Genomic DNA, 20470 nt, shown 5'->3' with positions numbered 1-20470 from the left:
GGCTGCCTTCAGCAGGAATCCTATTTTCTGTGGGTTTGGTAAGAACCCCCCTACCCTTGACGTGTCCTCCCCTCGCTCTTCTTGTTTGTTATACATCCCCAGGTGTCTTTGCTGCATTCAGAGTTGAGCTCCATCTCTCCTCTATTGCAATAGCCCTGAATAAAGTCTTCCTTACCATTTTTAAACAAACATCAGAATACCTTTTTTTTTTTTTTTTAAACATTATGCCCCATAAAACCTTGGAATTGTTTGGGATCCTCTAGGACTTCCAGTCCAACCCACCCAGCGTTGAGAACCAGGCGGGCCGGCTGCGAGGAACCCGCTTCGGGCACCTGTGGGCGGGTGCTCCTTGCTAAGAAGCCTTGCCTCAGTCTCAAGTTCGAAACTCAACTTCACTTTTGCTCCTTCATCTCAGTTCTGCTTTTCCCTGGAAACTGTTTCCTCCCTCCTTAAGGGAAGAAAGGAGCTTCTTAGATTTTAACCATCTTAATGAAAATAATGTTCAAGCGGTGTCGACATTGACCCTCTTGCTTTCTTTACCAGCATTCTGAGCCCGGGTGGAACCATGCTGCAGAGTCAGGAATATTGTTACTGTAGGAGGCTGTATGAGGGGGGATGCCCCTGGGGGCTGAGTCTGTGTGGACTCTGTCTTTGTTATAAACTCCTGGATGGCTCTACTCCTCTGCTTCTAATTCCGAGTGCTCTGCTTTTCCCCTCTGCTGTTCGTTCTTGATGATGCCTTGTCGGATACAGTTTTATAAATGACATGCTTCTTTTTCTTTCATGGGGTAAAGTGCATGGGCTTTGGGCAAGTTGTTGGTCACTCAGAAGTATTTTTTTTTCTTTAATTTCCAGATGGCTGTGTTCCAGATATTAACATTATCAGAAGCCTGACCTCCGCATGGTGAGCAGTTTATACTCTGCTATATGCTTTGAGGGACTTTCTAGGTGCATCAAGGCTATATCAATCTATTTGCTTTTTCATTTATTTGTTTACCATACAGCCCTAAATCCGTGCCTTGCGTTAGTTGATATTCACTGCTTCTTCTTTCTGCGTCACCTCATTTATGGGTATCTTTGAAAAGCAGTGACTTCTATAGGATCAAAACAACCAAAGTCCTTTGCTTGAAGAAGAATTTTAAGATGTGGATTTAAAAAGAAAATCAGGGGTGCCTGGGTGGCTCAGTCGTTAAGCGTCTGCCTTCAGCTCAGGTCATGATCCCGGGGTCCTGGGATCGAGCCCCGCATCGGGCTCCCTGCTCAGCGGGAAGCCTGCTTCCCCCTCTCCCACTCCCCCTGCTTGTGTTCCCTCTCTCGCTGTGTCTCTCTCTGTCAAATAAATAAATAAAATCTTTAAAAAAAAAATAAAAAAATAAAAAAAATAAAAAGAAAATCAGATTTGTTTTTAAATATTTCCTTATGACTCTGAAAAGATAGGGTTCTTTTAGTTACACCTCAACACACTATTATCACGTACAAAAGAATGATAATTCATTTAATATCACTGAATATGCACATTCAGATTTCCCTGATTGTCTGATAAAATATTTTTTCACAGTTAGTTAAAAGTCGCTCAGAGTAAATGAAAAGACTTAAAGTCCACACACGGCATTCGGTTGATAGTGTCTCAAGTCTCTTTTAATATGTAGGTTTCCTGTCCCTGTCTTGTTCTCTCTGGCAATATATTTGGTCAAGAAGCTCGCTCTTTTGTCCTGTGGCGTTGCTCACAATGTAGACTCTGCGGCCGGCATCCCTGTGTTGTCATTAAACGTGTTTATTGTCTCCATAATGTCCTATAAACTAAGGGCTTTATTCGATTCAAGTTCCTATTTTTGGGCAACAGTATTTCATGCGTGATTAATGTAACTTCGTCAGGTGACATATTTTGTGTCTTTTTGAGGTGGCAGGTGCCGGGAATCTGATCATCCAATATTTATTAGGGGCCCCAGCAGCCACTGATGGCCTCCATTGGGTGCGTACATCATCTTTCATTTAAGGTGTTTACAAAAGGGTGATAATCTCATTCTGTCATTTCTTCTGCATTTTTTAGCTGGAACATTTTTATAAAGAACTTTATTTCAGTCTTTTAAAAAAATGACCTCGAGGTATCGTTTGTATATAAAAGGCAGAATAATGGCTTGATTCTTTTATTTACCAGAATAATGAACCGATTCCATATTATCTTTCAAAGATGATCAGCGAGTTTTTTAAAAAAGGACATTATTGCAAACTCCTGGATTCTTTACGTATTTGACACTGGAGTGAGGGTTTGGTAGAAACAGTAATTTGAAAAAGCCTCTGTTTTTAGATGTAGAAATCTACTTAAACAGTTCTGGGTAATAAAAGAAAGAAGGGAAGGCAAGATGTGGAGTGAAAAAGGAAGAAACAAGAATCTTTAAGCATGATTGAATGAAGATGAAAGTAGGATAAAAAATAAAGATGCTAAAAATGAGGAATGGAAGGGGAAAAAAAAAAGGAATCGTCTGAGATACTCCAGGGCAGATAAATAGAAGGGGATTAATTTATTCAACAAATGCTTTTTTACCACCTGCTGCATGCCTGTCTCAGTTCGAGGACATGCCTGTCCTCATAGAGCTGACCTTCTAGTGTGTGTGAAGTCTGAATTAAGGCTCAGCATGTCCGCTGCTGATTCATGCTTTGGGGAGAAACCAACTGAGGAAGGGCGGTAGAGCATCCTGGTGGTGGGGTTGGAGGGTCGGACTGTGATTTTCATAGGATGATCGGGGAAGATCTCTCTGAGGACACATTTGAGCAAAGACAGGAGGGAGGCGAGGGAGGAAGCCAGGTGCCTTTCTGGGAGAGAACGTTCCAGGCCGAGGCAAGAGAAGAGCAGAGGTCCTGAGTTTCAGGTGTGTTCAGGCGTGTTTGAGGAACTAAAGGAGACTGTTGCACCTGTTATAGTGTGAACGAGCAGGAGAGGACTAAGGGGTGATTAGGGAGGCGATGGGCAATGGGGGTGTGTGTATTGGGATCCAGATTACATAGGGCCTTGCAGGCCATTGTAAGGATTTTGGGGACCATGGATGGACATGATCTCACTTAATTTTTTAACATGAGAATACTGTTTGGGGGGAGGCAGGATCAATGGCAGAATTAGTAAGACCAACTAACAAGTGGCTCTAACTAGCATACTGGTGATGGAATTGGTGAAAAGCAGCCAAACTCTTGATACATTTTGAAGGGAGAGCTGATAAGATTTGCTGATGGATGGGGTGTGAGGTGTGAGAGAGGAGGAGGTGTCCAGAGAGGGAAGAGCCACATGTCTTGGGGGGTTGAGAGGTGACATTGGTGGACCTTGGCCGCTCCAGGCTCCCGGGACCCTCCCCGGCCATTCAGCAGGTAGGAGGAGTTCAAGGCCAGCTGTGGGAGGGCTTGCCTATGGATGTTCTTCATTCTTGAGTGGTTTATGAGTTGCTGGACGGGTTCCTTCCCTGGTGGGCAAGTCACCTCTTTTAACTCAGTGACCACAACTCGTGTCCCTGGCCCTGGCCTACTGCCAGCCACAAAAATGGCCAGGGTTGGTGGAGGTCAGTGCTGAACCTCCAATGGATGCCCAGTTCAGAAGACAAGCCCCATGACAGACTAGAAGCTGCTTCTCTGAGGGAGAGACCCTTGTATCTTGAGAACAAAGATTGTTGAGGACCAATTCCTACCTCGTGTGTCTAGACTTGGTTTTGGTCTTGGAAAAGTACAGGGTACGATGGGAAGAATACTCTGGGGTTTTGTGCCCTGGTGGGTGGTTTCAGATCACTCTTGTTCCTGCCACTTTCTTACAGGAGCGTTTGAAGTACGCTGTTTCACTTCTCCTTCCCAGCACCCTGAGCACTAGACCAAGAGGAGGCAGATTTAGCCCCTGGGCCTGTTTTTTCTTTTTTTTTAATTAAGTTTTAAATTTTAATTCCAGTATTGTTAACATACAGTGTTATATTAGTTTCAATTATACAGTATAATGATTCAACAGTTCCATACATTACTCAGTGCCCATCCTGATAAGTACACCCCTTAGTCCCCATCACCTATTTCCCCCATCTCCCACCCACCTCCCCTCTGGTGACCATCAGTTTGTCTCTATAGTTAAGAGTCTGTTTCTTGGTTTGTCTCTCTCTCTTTTTTCCCTATGCTTGTTTGTTTTGTTTCTTAAATTCTACATATGAGTGAAATCATATTTCTCTGACGGACTTATTTCACTTAGCATTTTACTCTCTACCTCTATCCATGTCGTTGCAAATGGCAAGATTTCATTCTTTCTTATGGTTGAGTAATATTCCATGATATACCCCTAGTCTTCTTTATCCATTCCTCAGTTGATGGACATTTGGTCTGCTTCCGTATCTTGACTATTGTAAATAATGCTGCTATAAACAAAGGGCTGTATATATCCCTTTGAATTAGTGTTTTTGTATTTTTTGGGTAAATACCTAGTAGTGTGGTTGCTGGATCATACGATAGTTCTGTTTTTAGCTTTTTGAGGAACCTCCATGCTGTTTTCCAGAGTGGCTGCACCAGTTTGCATTCCCACCGACAGTGTAAGAGGGTCCCTTTTTTGCACATCCTTACCAATACTTGTTTCTTGTGTTTTTGATTTTCACCATTCTGACAGGTGTGAGATGGTATTTCATTGTGGTTTTGATTTGCATTTCTCTGATGATGAGTCCATGGGTCTGTTTTTGTAAATAAAATGTTAAAGCCTCCATTCATTTTCTTTTCTTTTTTTTTTTAAGATTTATTTATTTATTATTTTTTAGAGAGAGAGTGTGTTCAAGCAGGGGGAGGGGCAGAGGGGGAGAGAGAGAGAGAGAGAGGGAGAGAGAATCCTCAAGCAGACTCCTCACTGAGAGCAGAGCCCGACATGGGGCTTGATGTCATGATCTCGGGATCGTGACCAGAGCTGAAATCAAGAGTCAGCTGCTTAACTGACTGAGCCACCCAGGAGCCCCAGTAAATAAATTTTTATTGGAACAAAGCTACACCGCTTTGTTATTACTGTCCGTGGTTGCATGGACAATAATAACATGAGTTAGTGCTATGTTGGGGGCAGAGTTGAGTAATTACCTGAACAAAACCTGAAATGTTTACTATTTGATTCTTCACAGAAAGAAAAGTTTGCTGACCTATGGACTAGAAAATAAGTAAAAGATGAATAAGGCTATCAGCATATGGATGGCACAGAAATATTCCTTGTCAGTCACTGTAATGCCACTCAGCCTTAGTGTGTGTGAATGTGAAATTTTATGGCTCACAAATTGTGGCTTAAAATTGTTAAAAATTTTACTCTTCTTTGTTCATTCTTCTACAGATTAGATGACATTATTTTTATACTTCAAAGGAAATATAATTCAGCATGGGTAGGTTCACATTTAATACTGGTGTCATTTTACTGGGCAGGTGGTTGAATATTCAATTAATATTAGTACTGAATATTAGTGTTGAACATTTAGTAATCCCAGAGTTTAGCATTTGAGTCCTGATTTGCCATGCCCTCTTCCTTGAATGGTAGAGAGCTTTCTCTTCCATATGAATGTACAAGTACGTGGTTTGTTTTGCCTTCGTGTGATCAAGAATTCTCCATCATTTCAGTAAATGCCAAGGGTTCTCAAAATAAGTAGACTTGCATTTTCTCCCCCTAAATGGGACTCAGCTAGTTTTATCTAAGTTGTTCCTTTTGTCTTTCGGCTATATTGTGTGCTACCTTATTGTGGAAGGCTGTGGAATTCTTTATGTAAAAAAAAAAATGCAGTAGATTTAAAATATAAAGGACTTTTCTTTTTTAATTGCATCTTAATGTAATAAAAGCCAGAGAACAATTATTAAAAATGATAGAAGAAAGGAATTAAAATAATGAAATTGTTTAGCAAAGATCCTGTTTCATAATGCATTCAGATATAATTGGTATCATAATGTGTAATTAACAATCTTTCTTTGAAGTAGGAAGCGTACGTTTGGGCAGGCAGGGGACCTCTTAGGATGTGGTGATGTCTAAATTAGTTCTTACCATAGCGCTTCTGAATCTGTGCACAGATTGTAACATCTTGCTTCCTTCCTGCCTTGTTAGTTGCTTTTTGTGGGAGAGAGAGATGATAAACTAAGGACTAGGACAGAAGGTCCTCCAACTCTTGACCGGCCAGCCACCCACGACTGCCGCAGGGGAGAGAGGAGAAGACAGACTCCTGAGTACAGATTGGTTTTTGCTCAGACCACAGGATAGTTCCCTGGAGTAGACTGGGGGGTTGGGGTGTGTGTGTGGGGGAAGACCCTCATTGTCCTTGTGTCAGGTTGGCCTGGAGCTTATGCCTTAAACAGGCTGAGAAGCCTCCTTCACCTCATTTTCTAGACCCACCCCCATCCTGGCCCCGTGGATCTTATGGCAGATGTGGCCAAGAATAATGAGTCTAAGGAAAACACCCCCAGGAGAAAGAGGGGGACAGTAATGGATTCCCAGGCTCAGAGCCTGAGCCTCACTTTCTCTACTGCCCACCCTTGGCTGCAGTTGACTCTTTGAGGATTGGGAGACCAGAACCCTCAAGGACGTAAATAAAAGTCCTGGGGGAGAACATTCCAGGCAGATGTGAGCTTTTATTTGCCATTCCTTTGGTGTTAGAATTCCTTGCCTATGAGGCGCCATGTCTAGGCTTCTCAGAGAGGTGGTGGTGGTGGTGGTGGTGGTGGGTGCTCTTCGGCGCCCCCTGCTGGGGGACGTTGGCCCTGTGTGAGGTAAAGAGGCTGATGTCAAAACATCTTTTGAAAGGGGTCACGCGATGGGCAGGCCCCACTGCCCAGCACTTATTTGAAAGGGACAACCACTGGTCAGAGATTTGGGGCCTCTTCTTTGGAAATAGCTTTTAGAGTCTGGGGCACGTTCTTTGGAATAGCTTCCTCAGTGGCAAGTCTTTCTCTTTTTGGGTGGTTTTGACTTTCAGTAAAATTCTTAATGCAATTGCCTCTCAGTTGGTTTCTTTTCTTTTTTTCTTTTTTAAAGATTTTATTTATTTGTCAGAGAGCGAGAGAGAGAGAGAGCGCACAAGCAGGGGGAGCGGCAGGCAGAGGGAGAAGCAGGCTTCTCGCTGAGCAAGGAACCCAACATGGGAATCGATCCCAGGACCCTGGGATCATGACCTGAGCTGAAGGCAGACGTTCAACCGACTGAACCACCCAGGGGCCCCCTCAGTTGGTTTCTACTTCCATTCTTGTCCCCTCCCCAGACAAGCCTCCCAGAGTGTCCAGTATGAAGTAGCCACCCCTCAGCACACAATGTCCCCAAGCCCCTCCCACTGCTCTGGTCTCATCATGGTACCGGGGGCCATTGGAATTCTCATTCTTACTCATTGGCCTGTTCATTGCCTGTCACTTCCTTTCGAGCCAAGGAATCCCAAGGTCACTCGTGACTCATGGCCTCAATGAGGCTGCCACGGCACAGGTGCTGTCATTCCAAGATAAGTCTACGACACACGGTAAATCCTTCAGTTGGGTGATGTCTTCCAAGTAATTTCCCAAGATGACTACATTGAGGGAAGAGTTCAGATTCAGGAATATGTGTTCTGATTTATCTTGATAACCAAACCAAACAAACCAAACCAAGACAGTCTCTTGATCGAACCTCATGTATTGGAGTGGTCTGTGGTATAGCAGCTTATGACACAGGGTGTGTATCCTGTGGTTTTAGAACTTAGTAGCCTTCCCCTGAAACCCCGAGCATGGTACGGTTTCGCTTGGGTAACTAGAAGATTCTCCCTCGGGGTTTCTCAAACTCAGAGCTGTTGGCACTTTGAGCTGGATGCTTCTTTGTGGTACACAGTGTCCTGTGGGATAGTTAGCAGCCTCCTGGGCACACTGCCCTAGCTGTGACACTGAGAGTGTCGCCAGACGTCGCCAAATATCCCTGGGGAAAGGGGAGTAAGATCTCCCCCATCAGGAACCACTGGTCTAGAAACACCCACATACCCAAGATTCTACCATTAATCTTTTGTACCATCCTTTATCATATATCCATTAGTGTGGCTCAGATTGGAAACAGTAACATGTTATTCAAATTGAGATTGTGTTGATGACTGCAGTTTTGTTTATAACCCGCATCTGTGATCTTAGTTTCTTTGTCGTTTTTGTCCCATTTATGAAATCTCTCCCCCATTCCCCCAACAAAGGAGGGGGGGGTGTTCTTTGCTAACGCATTGTGTGAGTTTGATACTTAAAATCACAGACTTGGCTGGAAGGACTTTTGAAGGATCTTTGGGCACTAAATGCCCAGTTAATGTCAATGTCCTCATTATGTTGTTCATCTTTGTATTTTAAAGATCTTATTTATTTGAGAGAGAGAGAGAGAGAGAGAGCAGGGGGAGGAGCAGAGGGAGAGGGAGACAGAGACAGAGATAATCTCTAGCAGATTCCTCGCTGAGCACAGAGTCTGATGCAGGACTTGATCCCAGGACCCCAAGATCATGACCTGAGCCAAAACCAAGAGTCACATGCTCAACCAACTGGGCCACCCAGCTGCCCCTCATCTTCAAATTTTAAAGATGAGGGAAGTAAGGCCCAAGAAAGACAGTGATTCACCCAAGTCATGGCTAATTGCAGAGCGATGCCCTTATGGGTGTTTCTGGGGAATTTCCGTGCACTTTTGCTTTCTATGTCAGTTGATGGTGTGATTAGCAGAGCTCTTGGGGGTGGGAGCATGGGGGGGGGGTCTTACCTCCTCCTCCTCGGGATCCCTGCTGGAGCCTGAGCATCAAGTACCACTGTCCTAGGCATGTCCAGGATTTACTGACAAAATAGTTTTTAAAAAGATGATCAGGGAGGAGGTTAGGGGAGTCAGAGAAAGGGAGGGACAGAGGAGTACCTTCCATGGCAGAGACATTTAACTCTACAGGGGACACTGAAATGCAAAGGAAAGAAAAAGAGGAAGAAGGAGGAAGTCCTGAATAAAGGAACCCAAGAGTCAGTTGAATGCAGTGTGTGGATCCTGTTTAGATTTTGATTTGAACAGACCCACTCTGTGTGTGTGTGTGTGTGTGTGTGTGTGTGTGTGTGTGAGAGAGAGAGAGAGAGAGAGAGAGAGAAAACATCACAGACGTTTAGAAACTAAATGGATAATTCGTACCAGAGAGGAATTTTTGGTATAAAAAGTGTTATGTTGATGTTTAAGAAAAAGGTCCTCTTTTAGCAATATATTAAGTACTTATGGATGGCATAATTTGATGTTTGAGATTTTCCCCAACATAAAGAATCCAGTATGGGTGGGTTATAGTGAAACAGGATTGAATAGTTGAAGTTGGGTTATGGGTCCATGGGAATTATGTAACCATCTTAAAAATTGCCATAGTAAACATTTTTTTAAAAATTGGAAGCTGAGCAGCTTCAGTAAATTGCAAAGTTCTTTGCAGTCAAAAAAATGTAAATACAGTATGAGACATTTGTCAATTTTGTCATCTTATCTCCAAGAGAATCTCCCAAGCCCAGCAGATGCTGCCGGTTTCACTGGCAGAGTCCCTTTGTCTGGAGCCACAGGTGGACATGGGGACAGGAGCTGGAGGAGGCTTGTCCTCACCAGGTGGGCAGGGAGGCTGCCTCCACATCACTCGTCACCAAGTGTCACCCTGTCTGTGCGTGCAGTGGCCCTGGGGGGTGGTGGTGACACAGGCTGGCCGGGTCCGAGGACCCAGAGGGGGTCCCACAGTGCCCAGCCAGGAGGGTCCTTGGCTTTACACAGGATAGAAATCAAACGGGAGCTGAGGGGAGGTGAGAACAGAGTTTACGCAAGACTCAGAGCAGACACAGAGCGCCTGGAAGACTAAGAAAGGAGAGGAGAGCGAGTGCTGTCTTTGCTTGGGGTCCGGGGTTTTCATTGAGGACTAGGGTCCAGGGTACGTATCATTTCTGTGGACCAACTCCCCCCGCTTCCCCCCGCCAAATATTTGATTATGTAAAGAATACCTGTTTTTTGTAAAAACCACCCATAGTAAAAATGAAAGTTCCTCTCCTTTGTTTCCCCATCAATTTCATTGCCCTTTCCAGAAGTAACCGTTTATAATAAAGCAATGAGTATCTTTTTAGGTTTTGTTTTTTTTTTCGTTATTACTTTCAAGGCAAGGTTTTTTTTTTAAATTCTTTATTTTTAACAATGCTAAAAAAAAAATTGTAGCAGTCACAGAAAGTTGGGAGTGTAGTCCAAGAGAGCTGCTTCCTCTGCCCGCCACCCACCCGCGCCCCAGCCTCTTGAGAGTACGTTACTGAGGATGCTCTGCCATCCTGGAATTCTTAGTCATCTTTCCTACAACCACGATGACATCAGGAAATCAACACTGACACGTGACTACCTCCTAATCCTCAGACCCCAGGAAGGTTGCGCCTGCTCTCGTAATGTCCTTTATAAGTCGAAGGATCTAGTACCGAATTATATGTTGCTTTTCCTTGTCATGTCTCTGAGGCCCTGTTGTGAGCTATGCCCCATTCTAAACCCTTGGAATTTATCAGCAGAAAATAGAGACAGAAATCTGTCTTTGTGAAGCTTGCATCCTAGCAGGGGAGACAGAAAAACAGTAAATATTACAACTGCTAAATCTTGTCGAGTGGCAGCAGGGGGCTAGATGGTGTAGATGAATGTATAGCATACGTTGGTCAGGACTGCCCTGATGAGAAGGGGCTTCTGGGCAAACACCAGGCGGAAGTGTGGGTGTCAAGGAAGGGCATTCTGGGAGTAGATGGTAAGAGCCGGTGAGGAGGCTGTGAGGGGGAGCGTCCCAGTGTGTCTGAGCGAGGCCAGGTAAGGTGGGCCAGGCCATTCAGTCTTAGATGACAGTTAATCCCGCCCACCCCCACCCTTTGGGGCTGTTTCTGTTTTTTTTTTTTTTTTTAAGATTTTATTTGTTTATTAGAGAGAGTATATGCGTGAGTGGGGGGAGGGGCAGAGGGAAAGAATCTCCAGGAGACCCCATGCTGAGTGTGGAGCCTGACGCGGGGTTTGATCCCACGACCCTGAGATCATGACCTGAGCCGAAATCGAGAGTTGGACGCTCAACCGACTATGCTACCCCAGTGCCCTGGACTATTTCTGTTTTAACCCATGGAAATTCCTTCATTCTGCGGCTGCTCCTTTCCCTGATACTTCTTGATCCCCTTCTACCAACACTCTCCTGCCTCAATGAGTGAGGCTTTGGACTGTGACTGTGTTTACCCTCTTGGCCCCGTTCTTTCTGACTCTAACTTTGCCTTTGGCCCATCTTTGTCCCTCCCTTGCTCATGGCTTTGTCTTTTGCTTCGCCTTTCTTAGCACATTCTGCCCTTTTTTTTTTTTTTTAATTTTATTTATTCATTTGAGCTAGAGACAGCATGAGCAGGGGGAGGGGCGGAGGGAGAGGGAGAAGTGGACTCCCTGCTGAGCTTGGAGCCCGACTCGGGGCTTGATCTCAGGACCCCAAGATCATGACCTGAGCGAAAGTTAGACACTTAACCCATGGAGCTAAGCCAGGCGCTCCAGCACATTCTGCCTTTGAGGACTTAAGCCAGCCCCTCTCCCCCAGCAGTGCTCACTCTGGAGCGGGTACTGTTCTAAGCACTAAGAAGTTACTTGATAAGGTAATCATCAGTAGCAACCTTGGCAATGGGTACCATTATTTTTCCCATTTTATGAATGGAGAAATTGAGGTACAGAGAGAATACGTAACTTGCCCACAGCCCCCCAGCTAGGAAATGCTGGGCCTCAATCCCAGGCATTTGCTTCCAGCACACGGGCTCTCACCTACTATGTTATGGATGCAGGTCCATACCTGACCTCTGTCCTGAACTTTAGTCCAGTTACTCCAGTTTCTGAGAGATGTGTAACAAGTAACCACAGACTTAGGATCTTAAAACAACACACGCTTACGATCTCACCGTTCCGTGAGTCAGGAGTCTGGGCACAGTGTAGAGGGTCTTAAGGCTATAGTCAAGGTGTTGGCCAGCCGCATTCTCATCTGGAGGCTGGCCCGGGGAAGAAACAGCCTCCAAGCTCATTCACACTGTGGGCAGAATTCATTTCCTTGTGGTCATGGGCCCTGGATTCTTACTGGCTCTTCGCTGGAGGCCACCCTCACCTCCTAGCCGTCATCCTCACTTCCTGCCACGTGGCGCCCTCTAAAGGCCATTCACAGCCTGGCACTTGGCTTTTTAAGGCCCTGTCTGCTAAGACAGAATCTTCTATAATGAGAGGTAATCAGGGGGTGACGTCCCATCACCTTTGCTGTATTCCGTGGTTAAATTCAACTCACAGGCCCTGCCCACAATTGAGGCAGGGGGTTGTACAAGAGCGAGGGTCACCAGGGGTCCCGTTAGGATGTGCCCTCCATAGAGCAGCTCACTGATCTGGAAACTTCAACTTGGAACCAGACTCACCATTTCTCCTCTTCCAACTCCCAGGTATCTATTAGCATAACTACTAGTCTTCCAGCCACCAGATTTGTATCCTGAGTGTTCATGTTGACATCTGTTTTTGTCATTTTATTATCTGTTCACTTACTGAGTCCTTAAATTTTCCTTGAAATGCCCTTTGAAATCTGTCTTCCTAAACCCTGACTTTTGCATCCCTGTGTCTCTCTGTCTCTGTCTCTGTCTCTGTCTCTCTCTCTCTCACACACACACACACACACACACACAAACACACACACACACACATGTGTTGAGCCTCTCTAGGGTCTGGTGTTAGCCTGATTGTCCAACCTTTTCCCGACCAGCAAGTTGCCTCATTCCCACATTTCTGCTCAGATAGTTTGGAGCTTGTCTGTCCCTCCAGAAGGGTCCTCAGGCAGCCCCCTTAGGTTAATCCTCAGAAGCCATCCCCCCACCCCTCCCAAGCCTCCTTGATCATTCTTTTCTCTGAACTCCACTTACACCTGGTGCTTTTCACCAACTCCCCACTGCCCCCCATGTTGGAATCATCAAGGTCACTTGAATTGGATTACTCAACCATGTATAGACTTGGCTAACTTCCTTATACACAGCACTATTTTTTTTTATTAAAGTAATGTTGGGTGAATTATTTGAATTAAAAAATTCATGAGAAGAATATGATTTATGAAATCCAGCCTGCTCTTTGGCAATCCGAGTCGCCTCGCACGCCTGTCCCTTCAGGCTGGCCGTGTCTGTGGCCGGGCGTCCCAGACGGCGGCAGGCGTGACTGATGGCCGGTGGCAGAAGGCCTGTGGCCCACTTGACTGGCTGTGCCTGCCGCTCGAGGCCTGATTTGTGCTCACCTCTAACTACAAATCACCGCGCGGTACAATGCAGATGATGAGGTCTGTGCTAGCACGCGGGGCCTCAGCCTTATCCATCTCGCATGCACCCTTCTCCTCTCAAGTTCTCAGTTTAGCTTCTTAGCTTCATTGACTTCTGGATTGATGAAGAGCTCTCTGATGAGGTCTGAAGCCCCCAAGGACCGTTTTCATGGACTCTGGAAGAGGGAGAGGCCTCCGTGTCCCTGGGGCCCCCTCTGCGGGTCAGCGCTGCTGGGTGCTCTGCACTTGGCAAAGGCCCGGGAAGCAAGAGGCAGAGAGAAAACATGCGTTCTGCCTCGAAGGCACTTAGATCTGGGCAGGAAGAGGGGCACCCCTGAAAAAGAGCTGCACTTCCTAATGGCAGGACGGGAAGGAGAGCTGCGTGGTTACACGGGACCTGCTTCCTACAGAACATCAGGGAACCTTGCTGGAGAAGTGTCTGAGACTTGCTTCTCTGGTGTAGAAGAGAGGCCCTCTTGTTGATGACAGCGATGTTGGGAGGGACCCCTTTAAAAAGAGATCATTGGGGGGATTCCGGTTCTTTCAGGAGGCTATGGAGTTGTCTGGGATAGGGGAGGGAACTGAGTCCTGCCTCTGGGTCACGACAGCCCGTGGGGAGAAGGACAGTGATACTCTGCAGGGCTCAGCTGCAGCCTTCACGAGCATCTCCTCCCGACATCCCTGAGATTCTGCTCCCAGGGGAGAGGCGAGGCCGGCGGGTGTGTGCTTGCTGCCCGGTACCGGACAGGTTGCCCCAAGGAAGACGCCCCCCCAAGACCCCAGGCACCTGCCTTCTTCGTCCTAGCCTGCCGGACATTGGCGTTTCTGCCTCATCCAGTTACGCCCATGTGTGAGTACTTTCTGCTTGCTCTTGGCCCATCTGTAGGGAGCCCTCCTGGTACTTTATGTAGGCTTGAGTCCATACGTTGTCCTGATGCCAAGACAGAAAAGGGAGCTGTGACACTGCCAGGCTGGTTTCTCTGTGGAAGCAACTGGTATTTTTCTGGGTGGAAACTTTGTGGAGGGGCCTAGGGGTTAATGAAAAACAAAACAGCAGCTACTTATTTTTTATTTTTTTGGAGCATCTACTATGTGTCTGGCGTTGGATTAAATCCTGGCCGTCCATTGCTTCATTTGCTCTCCAGAACAACCCACGGAGGTAGATGCGATCAGCACATCTGCTGTTGCAAATGGGGAAACCGAGGCAGGGAGCGGTCAAGTACCTTGGTCATAAGGATCTTTAGGAGTGGAGGCTGGGGGCTCAACTGGGTAGAGTTGGACTCTCTGACCCCAAAAACCCATGTTCAGAATTTAGGGATTTTCCAGCCTGTCTTGTCTTAGTGGTCTTTGCCTTCTGAGAGCTGCCACAGTTCTGAGTGTGGAGTCCTGAGTGATGCAGAAGTGGTACCCCCACGTTGGAGGTGGCGTTGGGCATGAAGGTTTGCCAAACACCGCCACAGTGGGTCTCTGTCCTTGGGCTTCTCTGCGCCATGCTTCTAACTTAGACTCTAGCCTCTAACCTTGACCGGGATATATGTTTTAGTGGTGACCAGTGTTTCTCATGTGTTTATATTGGGGCCTGTTACACTTTCAGTGTTGTGATGGTCAATTTTATGTATCAACTTGCCTGGGCCACCTGGTGCCCAGATATTTGATCCAAATATTTTTCTGAGTGTTTCTCTGAGGACTTATTTTTTTTTTTCCTTAAAGATTTATTTATTTGAGAGAGAGAGAGAGAGAGAAGGGGGTGCGGAGCAGAGGGAGAGGGAGAGAGACTCTTTTAAGTAGACTCTGCACTGAGCATGGAGCGCGAGGTCACGACTTGAGGCGAAACTAAGAGTCGAATGCTTAACCAGTCTGAGTCACCCAGGCGCCCCTCTGAGGATGTTTATGAATTGAGGGACAGAGTAAAACAGATTGCCTACCTAATATGGGTGGGCCTGGTCCAATCAGTTAAAGACCTGAATAGAACAAAAAAACGGACCCTCTCCCACGTTAGGGGGAATTCCAACTGTCTGACTACCTTCAAAGTGGGACTTCAGTCTTTTTCCTGCCTTTGGCCTTGACTGGAACTATACCCTCAGCTCTCTTGGGTCTTTAGCTTGCCAGTGGTGGATCTTGGCTTTATCAGCTTTCATAACTGTGTGAACCAATTCCTTAATAAATCTCTCTGTGTCTCTGTATGTGTATCTATGTATCTAGATATATGTGTATATATATATCTACACGTAATTTTTTTTTATTTCTAAAAATTAACAAGCTGTTTTTTCTGTATCTCTGGAGAACCCTGACTAATACAGTGCTCATGCCGGATCACTGCCCATCTCCTCATTTCTCAGGTCAACAGTCACCTGACTGCTTTTCCCACGGGTGCTCCAGGGAAGCATCTGAGCCACAGTCTCTTTACTTCCATTGTCCACTTCTGTTGCCCCTCCTTTATCTCTGATCCCACAGCTCAGTTTTTAACACAGCTCATCCTCACATTCTTCCTCCTTGTCCAATTCCTTTTCAGTGACTTTAGGAACGTTTCTTCCCTCTTTCTCTGCTCACTCCATCTTCTCTGCTCTTTTCTCAATCATTTTCTCTTCTCTTTTCCCCTCCTGCTTGCTTTTCTTTCTTTCTTATTGTCCTATTTAGGATCCACAATGTCCCTAATTATTGTGGTTTATGAAGGTTCAGGGTAGTATTGGTATCATTATCTTCACCTGAAATTCTTTTTTTTTTTAAAGATTTTTAAAAAAATTTATTTGAGAGAGAGACAGACAGAGATAGTGACAGAGAGAACAAGCAGGGAGGAGAGGGAGAAGTAGGCTCCTTGCTGAGCAGGGAGCCAGACTTGGGGCTCGATCCCAGGACCCAGGGATCATGACCTGAGCCAAAGGTAGATGCTTAACGGATTGAGCCACCCAGGTGCCCCTTCACCTGAAATTCTTTTTTTTTTTTTCTGAAATTCTTAATAATAAATCAGGCCACAGGTCTCAGGCCCACTCTAGAATTTCCAAGAATAACTCTGGCCATCCTATTTTCTTCTGATTCAATCTGCTTTTCTTCCAGCACCAGCTTTTTTTTTTTTTTATTAAATATTTTATTTATTTATTTGACAGAGAGAGACACAGTGAGAGAGGGAACACAAGCAGGGGGAGTGGGAGAGGGAGAAGCAGGCTTCCCTCGGAGCAGGGAGCCGAATGCGGGGCTCAATCCCAGGACCCTGGGATCATGACCTGAGCCAAAGGCAGACGCTTAACGACTACTACCCAGGGTGCCCCTCAAGCACCAGCTTTTACAATGAGTAACGAATTTCCTTTTGAACTTTACTGGTTTGCTTTAATTTGACTGCAAGCCTTGCAACTTTTCTGTTTTTAACATTTTTTCATCAAAGATATGCAGCACATCGGGCGCCTGGGTGGCTCGGTTGGTTAGGCGACTGCCTTCGGCTCGGGTCGTGATCCTGGAGTCCCGGGATCGAGTCCTGCGTCAGGCTCCCTGCTCAGCGGGGAGTCTGCTTCTCCCTTTGACCTTCCCCTCTCTCATGCTCTCTCTATCCCATTCTCTCTCTCAAATAAATAAATAAAATCTTAAAAAAAAAAAGATATGCAGCACATCTATAACATTCTGGATCGAAGGGGCTTTGGTGGGCTGGCTGAGAGTGGGCCAGATGCTTCGGTGAGGCCCATCACTGGAGCGGAAGGCCTTCGTTGTCGCACGTCCCAACTGTGGTGAATGAATATCTCCACTGGTATGTTGGGGATGCTCCATGTTTCTTCTCCGCATTTTTCTCATTCATACCTTGGTGCTCCTTGGGCTTCACCTAGTAGGACCCATCATCTTGCACTTGGTCATGTTGTGTGGAGGTCCCTCCGTGAAAGCCCATGTGCAAGCCTCCACTGCCGGCCCAGTGAGCTCCGGGCGAGGGGACAGATGGCTTGGTGCGTGTCGCCCATGGAGTGGGAGTCTGGGTCATGATGCATGGGATAGCCAGAACTTACATCCCAGTCTTCACTAGATAACGGCAAGAGGTTGCTTATAATCTTTAGCTGCAGAAATTGTGCAGAGTTCGTTTAAAAAAAAAATAGCAACAAAGAAATCCTCCTGAAACTACCCTCCCCAAAACTCAGACCAAAAATGCAACCAGCAAACCTCCAGTCTCTCCTTTGTTGCCCTCCTTCCTGGCTGCCTTTGTTTCCTCGGTCGGGTAGGGCTAATTGATAAATTCAACGGATATATGCCAACTCAGGAAGTAATGGGTTTTTTTGGATTTTTTTATAAGGATTTGGGATATTGTAGGTCTCTTAGGAAGAGAACATACTTTTGGGTGTTGCCAGGAGTTTGAGTGTCTGAAATCTCTGCCAAGGAGGTAGTGAGAGGGCAGCATGTGTGACAAGAGTCAGGATTCTATGTAGCTGCTACAGGCCTGAGTCTCCATTAATTGGAGTTGTAGACAATATCCAGAATGGCAAGGGGAAGATGAACATTTCCTTGATTTACTAGACCATTTTCCACAAAATTTGCACCTGCCATGAAGAGTCTTCTGGAGCAAGTATTGCCCCTCTTTCAGCAAAAACCAAAATGTAATATCATAGAGCTGTGGTAAAAAAACATTCTAGAACACACTTGTACTCACCACAGTAAGGCTTGTCGTGGCATTACAGAATGTTAAAGCCAACAGGAGCATAGTGATCAAATGAATTTAGATTCTTTATTTTACAGATTAAGAAACTGAGGCCCTGGAGTGTAAGTGGTTTGCTGAAAGTCAAGATCCACTCATCACCATAGACCGTTTCTCAAATTAGCCTGTGACATTTGATGCGTTCCACGTGCTAGGTGATATTTCCCACAGAAATGTTACCTAGTTGTTACTGATCATAAAATTGTCTGTAGCAAAAGCAGTAGTTGAATAAGTATTCTCTTATTCTTAGAAAGGGTTGCTGACGTACATTTTTTTATTGTTAAATATATAATGGTAGACACCAGTTAATTCGGATATTGGATCATTATTTATCTGAGGTTCTGATAAATGGTCCAGTCTCATTTTCCTCAAGCTGATAAATTTCGCCTCGGTGCTTTTGGGGAATGTAAATATGCAATTAATATTGTAGCAATTAGTCATCTATCCGGAATTTTTTCCTTGTAAATTCCCAGAGCATGAGCATGAAATTCACTCGTCGTGACCCTCCATGCTTTAAAGCCATTGTGGCATTGTAGATACATTTCACTCTTCCTTTGGAATTTAATGCAGTCAGGAATTGAGTAGAAGCCTGCCTTTATGGATCAATTACTTTTAAATCAGGAAGCTGTATTTCTCAGTGGCTGTTTTCCTGTGTGGGTGCAGGCTCTCAGCTCTATGCTTTCGCACAGCAAGAAGAGCCACGCAAATTCTTAATTGTAGTGCCTAAGCAGAGGCTTAGGAGACTGTATTAAAATCGTTTGACAACCACTGTTGTGATTTCTGCTGACGTGTCTTTAACATGTCCGCATCAACACAGGTCTTGTTGCTGGGAGCTAAAGGGGTTAGGATTGATTTTCCTGAATTTTTTCACTTAATGAAATCTCATCAATTTCTATCCTCCCGGCTATTTTAATTTGAGACCAAGGAGGGTCCAGGGATGAACGACTTACAGACTGTGGTTCCTCTTTGGCTTTTTGGGAGGTAGCACTGCATGAGGTCAGCTGTCTTGAAATATGTTGCAAATGACTTGCAGGGGAGCCAGCTCTGTCTGATGTTTTATATTACATAACGGGTCAGATTCATGTGGCCTTCAGTGAATTCCAAATCCTAGTTTTTTAGGGATTTGTAAGAGGGGTAGGAATATTGTTAAGAGAATGAAAACTGGAGAATGAAAACTTGGAAAACCGTAATAATTCAGGGCTCGACAGAGAAACCATGGCTATGCAATAGGATTTTTTTTTTTTTTGTCCCAATATCAGAAATTATACTTTGAGAGCTGAAAGAGATTCACAACTTGGGCCCCAAGAGTCTAAGGTCTGGGGATTTTATTCCAGTGGTGGTGGGTCAGGTGAAATTCTTACAAGAGGATATTTAAACTGGTCAAGCGGGTCACCTAGGGTGGCTCAGTTAGTTAAGCGTCTGCCTTTGGCTCAGGCCATGATCTCAGGGTCCTGGGATCAAACCCCACACTGGGCTCCTTGCTCAATGGGGAGTCTGCTTCTCCCTTTCCCTCTGTTGCTCCCTGTGCTTGTGCTCTGTCTCTCTCTCTGTCAAATAAATAAATAAAATCTTAAAAAATGTATATATACATACATACTTTAAAAATAAATAAATAAACTGGTCAAGTAGGGCTTGCTGGTCAATAGGTCTTCAACGGGCTAATTGGCAAGGCAGGGGAAGAGGTTGGAAGCAGAAGAGGGCATCGAAGGAATAGTAATGCTTAACTCTGCATGATAATTTGTGAAAAGCCAATTTCAAAGAAATCAACCCCTTTTTCAAAGGGCAGAGCAGTAACCCGGTGAGGATATATATATAGAAGAGTGATCAGTAGACTCTGAACCCAGTTCTAAAGTGTTTGGACTGTGGGGGCATGTGGCTCTCTAAGGTGAGGGTCTTGTGAGAAAAGGTTGCCTCCCCCCACTTGCCATTGTTTTATAATGTCTGGGGAGCCCTGAAATGTCTGTTCATATTCCTTGCCCATTACTGGAGGGTCTAATTACTCCCAATGACTACAGGCAGTTGGGGAATCTGACAGGCCTGGCCATGCCCCGCATTGGGCTCTTGTGTAACCCATTCCTTCCCATACTTCTCTTTCCTTTGTTCTTCAGAGGTAAAGCTCCGACATGAAGGTTGAGTCCAGGATTTCCACTTTTTAGGTAGGGATGCTTTCTGCTTAAATTGCTCTAAGGTAGTTAGAAGTTGCTGTCAATCCTGGGTAACGTACATGTAGAGAGACACAGCTGAATTTGGTATTTTGTATATTCGTTCACTGAAACACTGCATCGAACCTGATGGATCAGTGGAGACTTCTAGTCCTGGCTCTCTCCGTATCTGCTTGTGTGGCCTGCTCTAGTAGGGTATTTCTAGCCCTTCAACTTATTGTCCTTCCCACATCTCAAGGAGGTTGTTAATGTGCAGGATTCCAGGGCCCTACCTTGACAAAGTCTCTCCTCTGGACCAAACTTTAATTGGCTTTCTTTAATTGGGCTCTCTGTTTGACTAAGGCCTAGACTTTGGTCCCTAGTTCACTCTTCGTTCTGCCCAG

At 45.4% G+C, this 20470-nt stretch overlaps 1 protein-coding gene across 8 annotated transcripts in view; it reads left to right on the top strand.

Annotated features, from left to right (window-relative positions):
- TIAM1 (TIAM Rac1 associated GEF 1) overlaps positions 1-20470 on the top strand; it is a 372168-nt gene that overhangs the window by 74778 nt on the left and 276920 nt on the right. For 6 of the 8 annotated variants that reach the window (XM_032393261.1, XM_032393257.1, XM_032393262.1 and 3 more), the window contains exon 2: positions 856-904. The exons of 1 other annotated variant lie outside the window; for it this stretch is intronic. The gene's annotated coding sequence lies outside the window, so the exon portion shown is untranslated. Of the gene's footprint in view, positions 1-855; positions 905-1477; positions 1973-20470 lie in introns of those variants that run through there. One more of the 8 variants, XM_032393260.1, reaches the window with a different exon arrangement.

Source organism: Phoca vitulina, unplaced genomic scaffold (assembly GCF_004348235.1).
Source record: "Phoca vitulina isolate PV1807 unplaced genomic scaffold, GSC_HSeal_1.0 scaffold72, whole genome shotgun sequence".
NCBI lineage: Eukaryota > Metazoa > Chordata > Mammalia > Carnivora > Phocidae > Phoca > Phoca vitulina.
The sequence above is the reverse complement of the archived record's forward strand: the minus strand, read 5'-3'. Positions and strand labels throughout refer to the sequence as shown.